We start from the raw sequence: 12,015 nt of genomic DNA, 5'->3' as shown, positions 1-12,015 counted from the left end.
CCGTGAACGCACAGTTGAGATGTCCACCGGTTGAGCAAGTCAATTGGGTTGCGAGCTTTGTCAAAAGCGATAGTTTTTAGTATTATTTTGCATCAAACAATATGGTTCTAAATGTGTAAAATGTCCATGAGATTGAGCTGCAAATGTAAAGGGCCATCGCTTTTTGTCTACATGCGACTTTAATAACGGCTACTGCAACAGCAGTAAAAATATTATTGTATGTTCAGCCGCCGATTTTAATGAATCATAGAGCTGATATATATGCTTGCTTTTGCAGAAAGCAGTGGTAGAGGAACGTCGCCGGAGTTTCTGCGCTGTGGCAAGGAACTTGGGCTGTGAATTGAACCACAAGAGGAACCAAGATACTAATTACGTGAACTGACTCCACCAGACCGATCATCAGTTCACCGTGACCATGAACCTGCAACGGATGAGAAAGCGTAGCTTACAAACAAAACTATGTAAAGAATGTAGATCACGAGAAATAAAAGAATAATTTCAGTGTCGTTGAATATGGTGGAAGCAGAGGATTGCTGCATTCCTTGTTTAATTGCGTGTTTTTGTCCTTACCTTAGACTTGCCACAAGTCGACCTCACGAGAATCCCAGGAGAAAATGTCTTTTGGGAGCGAAACATAATTTTTCGTACGCGAAGTAGATGCGCGAGCGACGAAGTCGCGAGAGGTCGACCTTCGTCCTCGAGCTATCTACATGGGACGGTCCATGAGACGAAGAACTTTCGAAAGTCTATCCTTACCTCAAAGAGGAATTGGAAGAACATTATGCAAAGCGGAAACTAGACTTTCCCCCGAAAAAAAATATTGCTTTAGAAATTAAATTTGCGCAGCCACATTCACTTGTATTTTTCCGCAGCGCTTAGTATTTTGTCGCGTTCTTCATTTGCTATGAAACCCCAAATCGTACTGTATCAAATGTTATCTTTACCGTTCAAATTTAAAATTCAATTACTGCAACACACGGGATGAAGCCACCCCCTCTTCTTACCTGGTTTTGCAGGAACCTTTATCAAATTTTTTTGGGGGAAAAATTTCACAATGAGTGGCCCTATAATAACCTTTCACTTTTTGTCAGCTCGTGTCAATAAACTCCTGTCGTTGTATGTTGCAATCAAACGGATAGCAAAATGACACAAACACATTACGCATTACGGTGAAAGAGACGAAACGGTTGCCCACGTTGTTTCGGAATCAGGCAACAAACTAGAGCAGAAGGAATAAAAGAACTGGAGGCAGCCATTGTGGGTTGCTCTGCAATTTATGCAAAAAAGAGCACCTTTAAAATTTACAGTTACTGAAAAGTGGTCCGATCACAAAGTCGAAAAAGTGCTTAAAAGTGACGAGGTGAAGATCCATATTGCGACAAAGTAATGGAACACTCCAGACCGGACTCCGGTTGTGCTAAATAAAACCCGAAGAGAATACACCAGGGTCGGCTAGAATCAACAGGAGAAGATGGAAAAGTATAAAGAACTTAAATATGAGATCAAGACAATATGACAATCAAAAAGGGAGAGTCACTCCGGTTGTAATTGGAGCGCTTAGAACAGCGAGTAGGAGCTTTGACAATGGGACGGAAGTCCCGGAAATTAGTCAAAGTTTCCCGTTACATTACAGAGAGCTTGTTTCCTTGGGAACGCAAAAATTCTAAGAGGACCATCGCATCGATGGTGGGTTGAAATTGTCAACTGATTCTAATGTGGAAAGGTATTAATGTAGTGTGGACAGTCGTCACAGTAATGATGAGTTCAGTTCCACAATAAGCAGTTGTAACCTGCTACAAAACCGCGTGAAAAACAAGACAAGCGATTGTTATATAATTCAGTCGCTATTGGAGATTTTGCCGAAAGTCCGCGCAGGTTCGAGTTTATCAAACCACCGTTCCATAGTCTTATCTGGCCAAAAAGAACCTAAACTGTCTCAAACATCACGGCCCCCCAACGAGAAAATTTAAGCCAAAAGCTGTCGAAAGACGTTTCTAGGCTGAGCTTCCTTGTAATGTATAAAGAGTGTTTAAAGATTTGTTTTTATCATCATGAAGAATTTGATCTGTTCGGATATCTTAGCTGAAAATCATCGGAAGTGTCGGAAAATTTTAGGGAATTATCTCTTCATCTCAGAAATTTCTAGCTGAACCTCAGGGGTACCCACTGGAAAACTTGAACCATTTACAGACTTCAAAAAAGTTGGTAAAATCTCTGTTAAATGTCCACATTTTCTTTGTAAATTACAATCTCTGTAAATTTGCACACTTACAGAGATTTTGTAACTCCATAAAAAGTCTGTAAAATTTAACACATTTTTGTCCTTACGATGACATAAAATGTGTACAAAATCTCAATAAAATCTATGTAAATTGAAGGAAAAATTTACAGAGATTTTATGCGATAAGTACAAAATGTCTGTAAAATCTCTTTACTTTCTCTGTAAAATTTACACGAGAAAAAATCTCTGTAAATCCATCCATATAAAATGTCAGTGTTATCTCGGTAAAAAGTGAGTGAAAAGAATGCATGAAATGTCTATAAAATGTCTACAAAAACCCTCAAAAAACTGGAGGGAAAAGTATGTGAAATGTTTTTAAAATGTTGGTGTTTTAGTGCACAAAATCTCAGCAAAATGTTCACAATATCTCTGTAAATTAAGTATTTAAAATCTGACAGAAGGCAGGAAATGTCAATAAAATGTCTGTACAACTGGAGGGGTAAAGTATGTGAAATGTTTTTAAAATGTTGGTGTTTTAGTGCACAAAATCTCAGCAAAATGTTTACAATATCTCTGTAAATAATAGCATTTAAAACCTGACGTAAGCCAGGAAATGTTAATAAAAAGTGAAATGGATGAAAGGTTAGTCGATTTTACGTAGAAAAAAGAACAACTTCTAGAGTTTGTGAATGCATAAATTTTTATTTCAAATCTAACAATAATCATTTGTTTATATTACTTTCAATAGAATCTAAGTGTACAATAAAATTCTTGCAATAAGTTCAATAAAATAATTCAATTAATAACATGAGTTACCATGGCAACTTTTTCTACCGTGCCAAAATGGTGTCCACTTTCGAAAAAACCCACGTCCTATGATTGCGGTTTGTCAACCATGATTTATAGCTGATGAAATTCCACTTGTGTTTTGTCCAAAATCAAATAATTTTTCTTGCCTTAAGGCTTATGAAATTATTTGATTCTGGACAACGCATGTGTGAAATTATTCCCTAAATTCACTCATCACTATTTGATAACATACAAATTCATCAAAATAAGGAATAAAATATATGCAAGGGATTTCATTATTATTAAATACCGGTAAGTATAAAATTCTGGCTTATGTTACCCCAATTACAAATATAGTTCTTAGAAATGGGCGCGGCTTATCTGCGGGAAGATCTGAAAAAGGCTGCCTCTGGTGGCCAGTTTTCCATCTTTTCATCCAATTTTATGCCTAGTTGCATGTACTAAGCTACAAACGTTCCGCTCATATTCTTGTTGTAATGCAAAAAAATCTATGGCAAAACTGTGTTTAAGAAATTCCTGTCAACAAATACCAGAAAAAGATCAATCATATGTCCAAGTTGATAAAAGTGATGTTCATTACATTAAAGTATTTTCCGTTTCAATATTAGTGAATAGTGAGTTAATGTTTGATGAACAGTGGATGAACTTGACTTCTAAAGACTAGGCTTTGGATTTCTTTTGTTTTCTGTCAAAAAACTTTTTTCCGTAAAATTCAGCTGGTAAGGTCAGGGTGCGGCTTACCTCCGGGTTTACAGTTCACCTGCCAGTTCAGTTGGGTAATACTACCATACTAAAACAAATTAACCACATGGATTACCTGCATGGGTACACCTACTTTGCAAGTTACATCAAACTGTATGAGGTGTGCCACCCGCCAGTTCAGATGAAAAAAAATTCAAATTAGTATACTATGACAAATTAACTGCATGGTTAGACCGAATTTACAAGTTACATCGAACTGTATGAGGTGTGCCACCCACCAGTTCCGATGAAAAATACTACAAATTAGTATACTATGACAAATTAACTGCATGGTTAGACCGAATTTACAAGTTACATTGAACTGTATGAGGTGTGCCACCCACCAGTTCAGATGAAAAATACTACAAATTAGTATACTATGACAAATTAACTGCATGGTTAGACCGAATTTACAAGTTACATCGAACTGTTTGAGGTGCGCCACCCGCCAGTTCAGATGAAAAATACTACAAATTAGTATACTATGACAAATGAACTGCCTGGTTAGACCGAATTTACAAGTTACATCCAACTGTATGAGGTGTGCCACCCGCCAGTTCCGATGAAAAATACTACAAATTAGTATACTATGACAAATTAACTGCATGGTTAGACTGAATTTACAAGTTACATCCAACTGTATGTGGTGTGCCACCCGCCAGTTCAGATGAAAAAATACTACAAATTAGTATACTATGACAAATGAACTGCATGGTTAGACCGAATTTACAAGTTACATCCAACTGTATGAGGTGTGCCACCCGCCAGTTCCGATGAAAAATACTACAAATTAGTATACTATGACAAATTAACTGCATAGTTAGACCGAATTTACAAGTTACATCCAACTGTATGAGGTGTGCCACCCACCAGTTCAGATGAAAAATACTACAAATTAGTATGCTATGACTAATTATCTTTAAATCATTGTTGCCACATGCAGATGTGTTAATTAGAAAGAGATCACTTGTGTTTGATGTATTTGCCACTGAACGATGACTGACAATTTCCTCAGACCCAAGGGACAGTGAAACCTTTCTTGATTTTTGTCAAAAAACTTACAGTATATGAACAGAGAAGTCACTGATTGTTGCATTTACTTGACCCAGCTAAAACAGTTTGACCTAATAATGTTCACAAGGTATATCCAAAATGGCAATAAACCTCTACCCTCGCAAGTTTTGACACAAACACATCAATTATTATTCACAATTGCATCACAATTTGCAATCAGCACTGTCTGTTTCTTGCATCTCAGGAAATTCCCTCCAATTAAATTTCAATGCTCAATTTCCTTCAGCACTGCATCTTGTGGTTGAAGTACATGAAGGCCCTGGAAAAGAGTCACACCAGTCAATCAATCAATTTATATAATTTCATAATACCATTTTCGAAGAATGTTGTAACAAATCACTTTGCCATTCATAAGCAATGTTCCTGTGTAGGTGAAACTGAATAATGAAGCTAAGAGCTAAAGGAATTATTGCAAGAAACTTGTATCTTACCATGATGAGCTTAGGCAGACAAAAAAATATATGCAAATGAGCTTACAGTGATTTGAAATCACCCTTTGCTAATCATTAAGTGTAACTCAAAAACTCATTTCGCAAGTTTAGGTGTCGCAGATATCGCATCAGAGTCCGCTTCTGACATATTCAGTTACTTTTTTTACACCTTTTAAGTCACAATGGAGAAGCATAAATCCACAAAACGTCATTCAGGGAACATTTTCCAGAGACTTTGCCCCGTGTAGCTCGTGTGGCGTGCATCAATTCGCGAGGATTTTAGAGTAATTCTTGCTCGCACAATTCTGCAACACTGTGGCAAATACGCATAACTCGCTTTTTGAGTTCAGTTATTTTCAATTTACTTATGCTTTGTATGTACAAAATTGGTTCTGCCTTCAGATAACAACAGTCCAAAACTAGACTGACTACCCAAGAGAGACAGAACTTATGAGTACAAAATAATAATTATTACAAAATTGGTTCTGCCTTCAGATAACAACAGTCCAAACTGGACTGACTACCCAAGAGAGACAGAACTCGTTAGCGCAAAATAATAATTATTACAAAATTGGTTCTGCCTTCAGATAACAACAGTCCAAACTGGACTGACTACCCAAGAGAGACAGAACTCATTAGCACAAAATAATTATTATTACAACATTGGTTCTGCCTTCAGATAACAACAGTCCAAAACTGGACTGACTACCCAAGAGAGACAGAACTCATTAGTACAAAATAATAGTTATTACAAAATTGGTTCTGCCTTCAGATAACAACAGTCCAAAACTGGACTGACTACCCAAGAGAGACAGAACGCATTAGTACAAGATAATAGTTATTACAAAATTGGTTCTGCCTTCAGATAACAACAGTCCAAAACTGGAATGACTACCCAAGAGAGACAAAACTCATTAGCACAAGATAATAATAATTACAAAATTGGTTCTGCCTTCAGATAACAACAGTCCAAACTGGACTGACTACCCAAGAGAGACAGAACTCATTAGTACAAAATAATAATTATTACAAAATTGGTTCTGCCTTCAGATAACAACAGTCCAAACTGGACTGACTACCCAAGAGAGACAGAACTCATTAGTACATTTAATAATTATTATTACAAAATTGGTTCTGCTTTCAGATAACAACAGTAAAAAATGGACTGACTACCCGAGAGAGACAGAACTCGTTAGGGTAAAATAAAAATGATTAAAAAGAGACTGGTTGTGCCTTTTGATAACAAAAGTCAAAAATAGACTATCACATACAAGAAATTATTTAAAATGCAATCTGTTTTGCAATAATAATTTAATATTATAGATACTTTTAAAGATTACATTGAAACTGATCAATGTCCTTCAGGTCTGGTATCCAGCTAGCAGCCTAAGGCTGTATTCTGTCTATTACATAAATGTACACTGTAGTGTGTTTCAGTCTGACCTCTACTCAAAAACAACAAACAGCATTTTCCTATGCTGAATTTCTCATTGGGCTAGCTCCGGGTCATTGAGGTACACAAGCAACCCCACCATGACAAGGTATGGACTATGAGGTGGTTGCAAAGTACAAAATGATCAGAAAATCGTCTGGCATTGCACAGAGTAAACTCCCAGGAGTCAATCGGTTTAGTAAAAATTTACAAACTAACAAACAAAACAAATGACAAATTATCCTAATGATCTTTTGCTTATTAGCTTCACTCCACATAACAAGCTAAATTATGCTTCACGAATTATTATTATTATTATTATCATTATCATTATCATTATTAGGATATGTTGGTCAAGTTTGTTTTCCATGCTCGACTGGTTATTTCATATCCAACAAGCCTGAACGCAATAATATTGTTTTATTGAAAATGTCCCCAAAATAGAGAGAAATCTACTGACTTCATTGTGTAACTGTATATTTTCAGCTGACATGTACCCTTTCCATCATTTTGTAGAGCATGGAATATTAGCTCATACACCAGGATGGCAGGGCCAATGAAAACTTCTGAATTGTATTACAGAATGATAAAATTCTGAGTGACACTTATAGATTTTACTCTGTCTAATGCCAGACGATTTTACTCGTCAATGGGGGCCTCTTCAGGGATGAATGGGTTAAGTACTCATCAAATAAAATTTGAGGTTTTGGTGGGAGAAATTGCAATATTAACTGCATCACAATATGATTGGTGTATTTAGATGGCTAGCTCTACTACATAACAGTACATGTACAGGGTTCTCCCTAGTTTTCAGCGCAACAGGTATGGCACCTTTTCACACCCGTAAAGCAATTGGTTAATGTTGGAGGTTCTGCAAAGGATAAGCGACCTTCTGAGTGTTTGCAGGTGGTAATAAGTGCTCTTACAAGCAGTAAATTTTACCGGTAGCTTTATCAATGTTTCATGAAAAATGCTAGTAATGCAAATGCTTTTGAGTAGTCTACTATGGAATACCCCAGAAGACAACTGAATTTTTTTTTGTTAAGGCCCACATACATGTACATGCAAACAAGCAAGTGACAAGTAACAAGCGAGAAAGCTTGTATACCATGTCATAGGAAATAGTTACATATCAACCTGCACAAGCAATGTGGAATACAGCCGAATATATGCTGTGCAGTTATTGACTGATTGGTTAAATCTTTTTATGACTAGGTATAAAGGGCTTCACATTACTGAACATGACATTGACATTGTTTGCACAAGGAGCCAGAGCCGGCCAAATTTTTGCGCGGCCCATCAAAGAAATTTGAACGCAAGGTTAAATTCCTAGAATACTTTTTCTCACAGTCTAGGAACGAAGGTGTGAAAAAGCAACATGATCCCAAACCACACGTCAATAATAATAACACTGTAACTGTTCATTAAAGTTGTTAAGATTGAGATCACGTAGTGCAGTATGACACAGGAATAAAAATAGTAAATGTAGAACCGAAAGAGTTAATTCTCCATGTGAATCGTTCCATGTCTGTTTATATTATTTTCTTGTCATCATCTGACACACCAGGCAGTTACTTTAATGTTTAACTCCTCATTTCACAACAAAAGTAAATGCGATATTGCCAGGCTTGCGGATTTGTTTAATCTAACAGCAGTACCGCTAAAAGAGAGGGCCTATTTTTGTCACAATGAGGAGATATGAGCTTTTACTGGCTTGACGGCACAGGATAAAATTGCTTCAGTTGGGCAGCGTGCTGGCAGTCGTTGGGGAACGACAAGCACTGATCAGATCGAGAAGTCTTCTTAAATGCAAAGAGGGTGAGTGGTCGCGTAGAAGAGAATTTCAACTTATATGGTGGCCCAATGTCTATTTGCAAGCAAAATACTGGACAGTTGCAACAGAGATTAGTGACTTTAAGCAAATCGCTACGGCTGGCGCTAATACGGCTGCCGGAAGTAAATTTCTCCCAAAATGAAACACTGCGCATGTACGTCGGTTGTATCCAGCCGTAGTGTGAAATCTGACTACGCGAGTGGCGATGTTTTGCCGTAGTGGCTACTACGTCGGGTTTATTTTGCTTCTCTGGCCCTTTTCAACTGACATCTCGGCATTTTAAGAATTCTGTTGGATACTATATCCTTCAAAGTCAATTTAAGTCAAGGATTGTGTCAAGGTTGCCTCTCATAAGCTTGTAAATCCGTATTATGAACTTACGATAGGTTTTGGCAAAGGTGTTGGAATGGCGAAGTGAGTTCAGCGCGTGGTTGTTTTTCTTCGGTTAAGTTTGCTTTGAGGATTTAGTGAAGATGTTTTATATCTGGATACTATACGATGCTATTTTGCTTCTTTGAGTATAGATACATGTGTCTTTTTCACTCGATATTCTTTGAGATATTTGTCTCTGAAATTGTATATTTCATCCATCAAATTGTTGTTATTGTACAAGGTGTATAGCATTTGCTTTTGCTCAGAAATAATCTGTTCGTCCTAGCATGGCGAACAACGGCCATCGTCCTTTCAGCGAAGCCATTTGAAGGTAAGAAACTAAATAAATGAGATTTTAAACACCTTTAGCCCATGTTTCCTTGTATTTTGCTTTGTTAAACTTAAAATTTAGCAGACCACTGAGACGTAGTCTCCCCAGACCTTTTCAGTCACGGCAGCCGTAGTAGCACCATCCGTAGTGATTTGCTTAAACTCCCTATTCTTTCTCGGACACACTGCACTCGTAAATTAACTCATTCATGAGGATTTGGCGTAGTAACTTTTAGGTCTAGTGAAGAACTTATAAAAAAGGGCACTCGAATTCTCCTTCCCTCTTTCTCCTATGATGAAAAGACAATAAAACATGTGCAATATAATTATAGGATATGCACTTTAAACAACAAAAATTGTCAATGTCAAGTGTTTGTCTCTCTGTAAAGAATTCTCTATAGGATAGACATTGAAAGCTATTTTGTTCAGAAAATTTGTTTCATTTATAAAAGGAGTAATTTTCAATAATGTACATGTACAAACATTACCGTGACTTTCTTTAACTGATCTTGAATTAAATTTGATTTTTGTCAGCCTTTTCAGGTGATCAGTTGTTTCTTTGTTGTACTTACATCCAGTGTAAGAAATATGGGAAACATAAAAATCCCAGTGAGTTAATAGATTGTATACCTCAGGTATATGCTACCCAAGAGGTTACAAAGTGAAATGGTGAAAGAGTGAGTTATGGATTGTATACCTCAGGTATATGCTACCCAAGAGGTTACAAAGTGAAATGGTGACACAGTGAGTTATGGATTGTATACCTCAGGTATATGCTACCCAAGAGGTTACAAAGTGAAATGGTGACACAGTGAGTTATGGATTGTATACCTCAGGTATATGCTACCCAAGAGGTTACAAAGTGAAATGGTGACACAGTGAGTTAATAGATTGTATACCTCAGGTATATGCTACCCAAGAGGTTACAAAGTGAAATGGTGACACAGTGAGTTATGGATTGTATACCTCAGGTATATGCTACCCAAGAGGTTACAGAGTGAAATGGTGACACAGTGAGATATGGATTGTATACCTCAGGTATATGCTACCCAAGAGGTTACAAAGTGAACTGGTGAAACAGTGAGTTAATAGATTGTATACCTCAGGTATATGCTACCCAAGAGGTAACAAAGTAAAATGGTGTGACAGTGAGTTAAGGATTGTATACCTCAGGTATGTGCTACACAATTAATTATTAATAGCATAGCTGTAAATTTAATTTTGTATACTCTTTCGAATCAACTTTTAGGCCATGCTTTAACTTGCTTTTTCTGTGCAAATACTGTTGCAGCACATCTGGAACAATAACCTAGCGATCAAGTCCACAGAACCGCCTTATCTTGGACAATCAAAGAAATTAGATAATTTATATTTTGGTCAAATTGATGGAAGTAAGATTTGTCATCAAGATACTTTATTTGGGTGGGATTGACGGAGGTATTGACAATTAATGGGAGACCAAAGCGAGATAATCTCCCAGGTGGTTTCTTCTGAAGTGTAACCGACCTTTCAGTGAAACCTAGTGTCAAAGAAGTAATCTTATTAAGCGCCCAGTCCAAAATTTAGCTTGCTCTGGCTCCTCTTGCATGAGAAGCCAGTGAAGGTACATGTAGTTATACAGGTGACAAGGGAGTACCTACAGAATAACCGGCCACTATTGTGCTCTTGTAGTGGCATCGTTTGAAGAACAAGGCATCTGCAAGTGGCGAATAAGGGGCTGGGTATACAGAGATCCATATATTACATGTAATTTCCTATTCGTTATTATTGTTATTGCCTTAAAGGGCCTTAATACAATATAAAGTGAAATTAATAAGGGAGTAGGTCTGCAAAAGTAATAACTGTGCTGAGGCCCTCCTTGGCGTTTTGGGAAACGAGGGAAGATGGCTATTTTGAACTGGGGAACAGAGGAAAAATGACAAAATGTCTTAGGAACAAGGCGACATAAACAATTTTAGGGAGCAAAAAGCTGGGTACAAGTTTGAAAGTAAATTGGGCGGGGAACAAGGGAACAAAACTTTAAAATTTTAAGCCATTTAAACTTAAATCAGGTTTGTAAGTAAGATGACGACTTACCGAAAACTCCTCCGGCAGTCTTTTGCTTTTCGGATCTTTTCAATCTTCCCGCCCATTCGCTAAATGTAGCTGTTCGGCCAGGCCACCCTTTGTTCCAAACGTTCGTAGAACTCCCTTTACGTTTTGAAGAAGGTCTCTATTTTTGCCATGAAGTCTTCACCGATTAACCCTTTCGGAGACTGTCTGAGGTTGAATCGAGTCACTGGCGTGTATCTTTCTGGCGAATGCTGATTATCTGACCTGAATTGTCGTTGCCCTTTCTTCCGGATTCCGTCGATGTTTACTGGGTTTATTTGGTGGAATGCGTGCCATTTCACCCGAAAAAAATGTTAAGGAATCGCAAAGATCCAATTTTGGTCGTCCAACAAGGGAAAAAGAGAGGAAGAGCACATGCATTGATCGCCCGCGCGAAAAACAAACCGATAATTCAAACCGATCTCGTTCCCAGAGTCCTTGCGGCGGGGCAATTCATAATGGCGGACAAAGTTGGTGGATCATGTAATTATTGTGAAATGTCCACAATCCTTCTCTTTGTGCCAACATCCAATCACAACCCGTTGTGAGCCCAGTGCGATTCCTGGGGCGCTTTCATTTTGGGTGGAAGAACCGGGGAGAATTTTCTGCTTTAAAGATGCAGAGCAAATTTCCTTAATCAAAATATGGAACGGGGGAAAGTGTGTTCCTTTTGAGATTT

General features: G+C 37.6%; 1 long non-coding RNA gene across 1 annotated transcript; it reads right to left on the bottom strand.

Moving 5' to 3' along the window:
- Positions 1-3,507: 3,507 nt before the first annotated feature.
- LOC137989954 (uncharacterized) lies at positions 3,508-11,761 on the bottom strand. Its single transcript, XR_011121088.1, has 2 exons — positions 11,322-11,761; positions 3,508-5,105 (listed from the first exon to the last, which is right to left on the bottom strand). It is a non-coding gene; the product is annotated as an uncharacterized lncRNA (long non-coding RNA).
- Between the last annotated feature and the right edge of the window lie 254 nt (positions 11,762-12,015).

Source organism: Montipora foliosa, chromosome 2 (assembly GCF_036669935.1).
Source record: "Montipora foliosa isolate CH-2021 chromosome 2, ASM3666993v2, whole genome shotgun sequence".
Lineage (NCBI taxonomy): Eukaryota > Metazoa > Cnidaria > Anthozoa > Scleractinia > Acroporidae > Montipora > Montipora foliosa.
The sequence above is the reverse complement of the archived record's forward strand: the minus strand, read 5'-3'. Positions and strand labels throughout refer to the sequence as shown.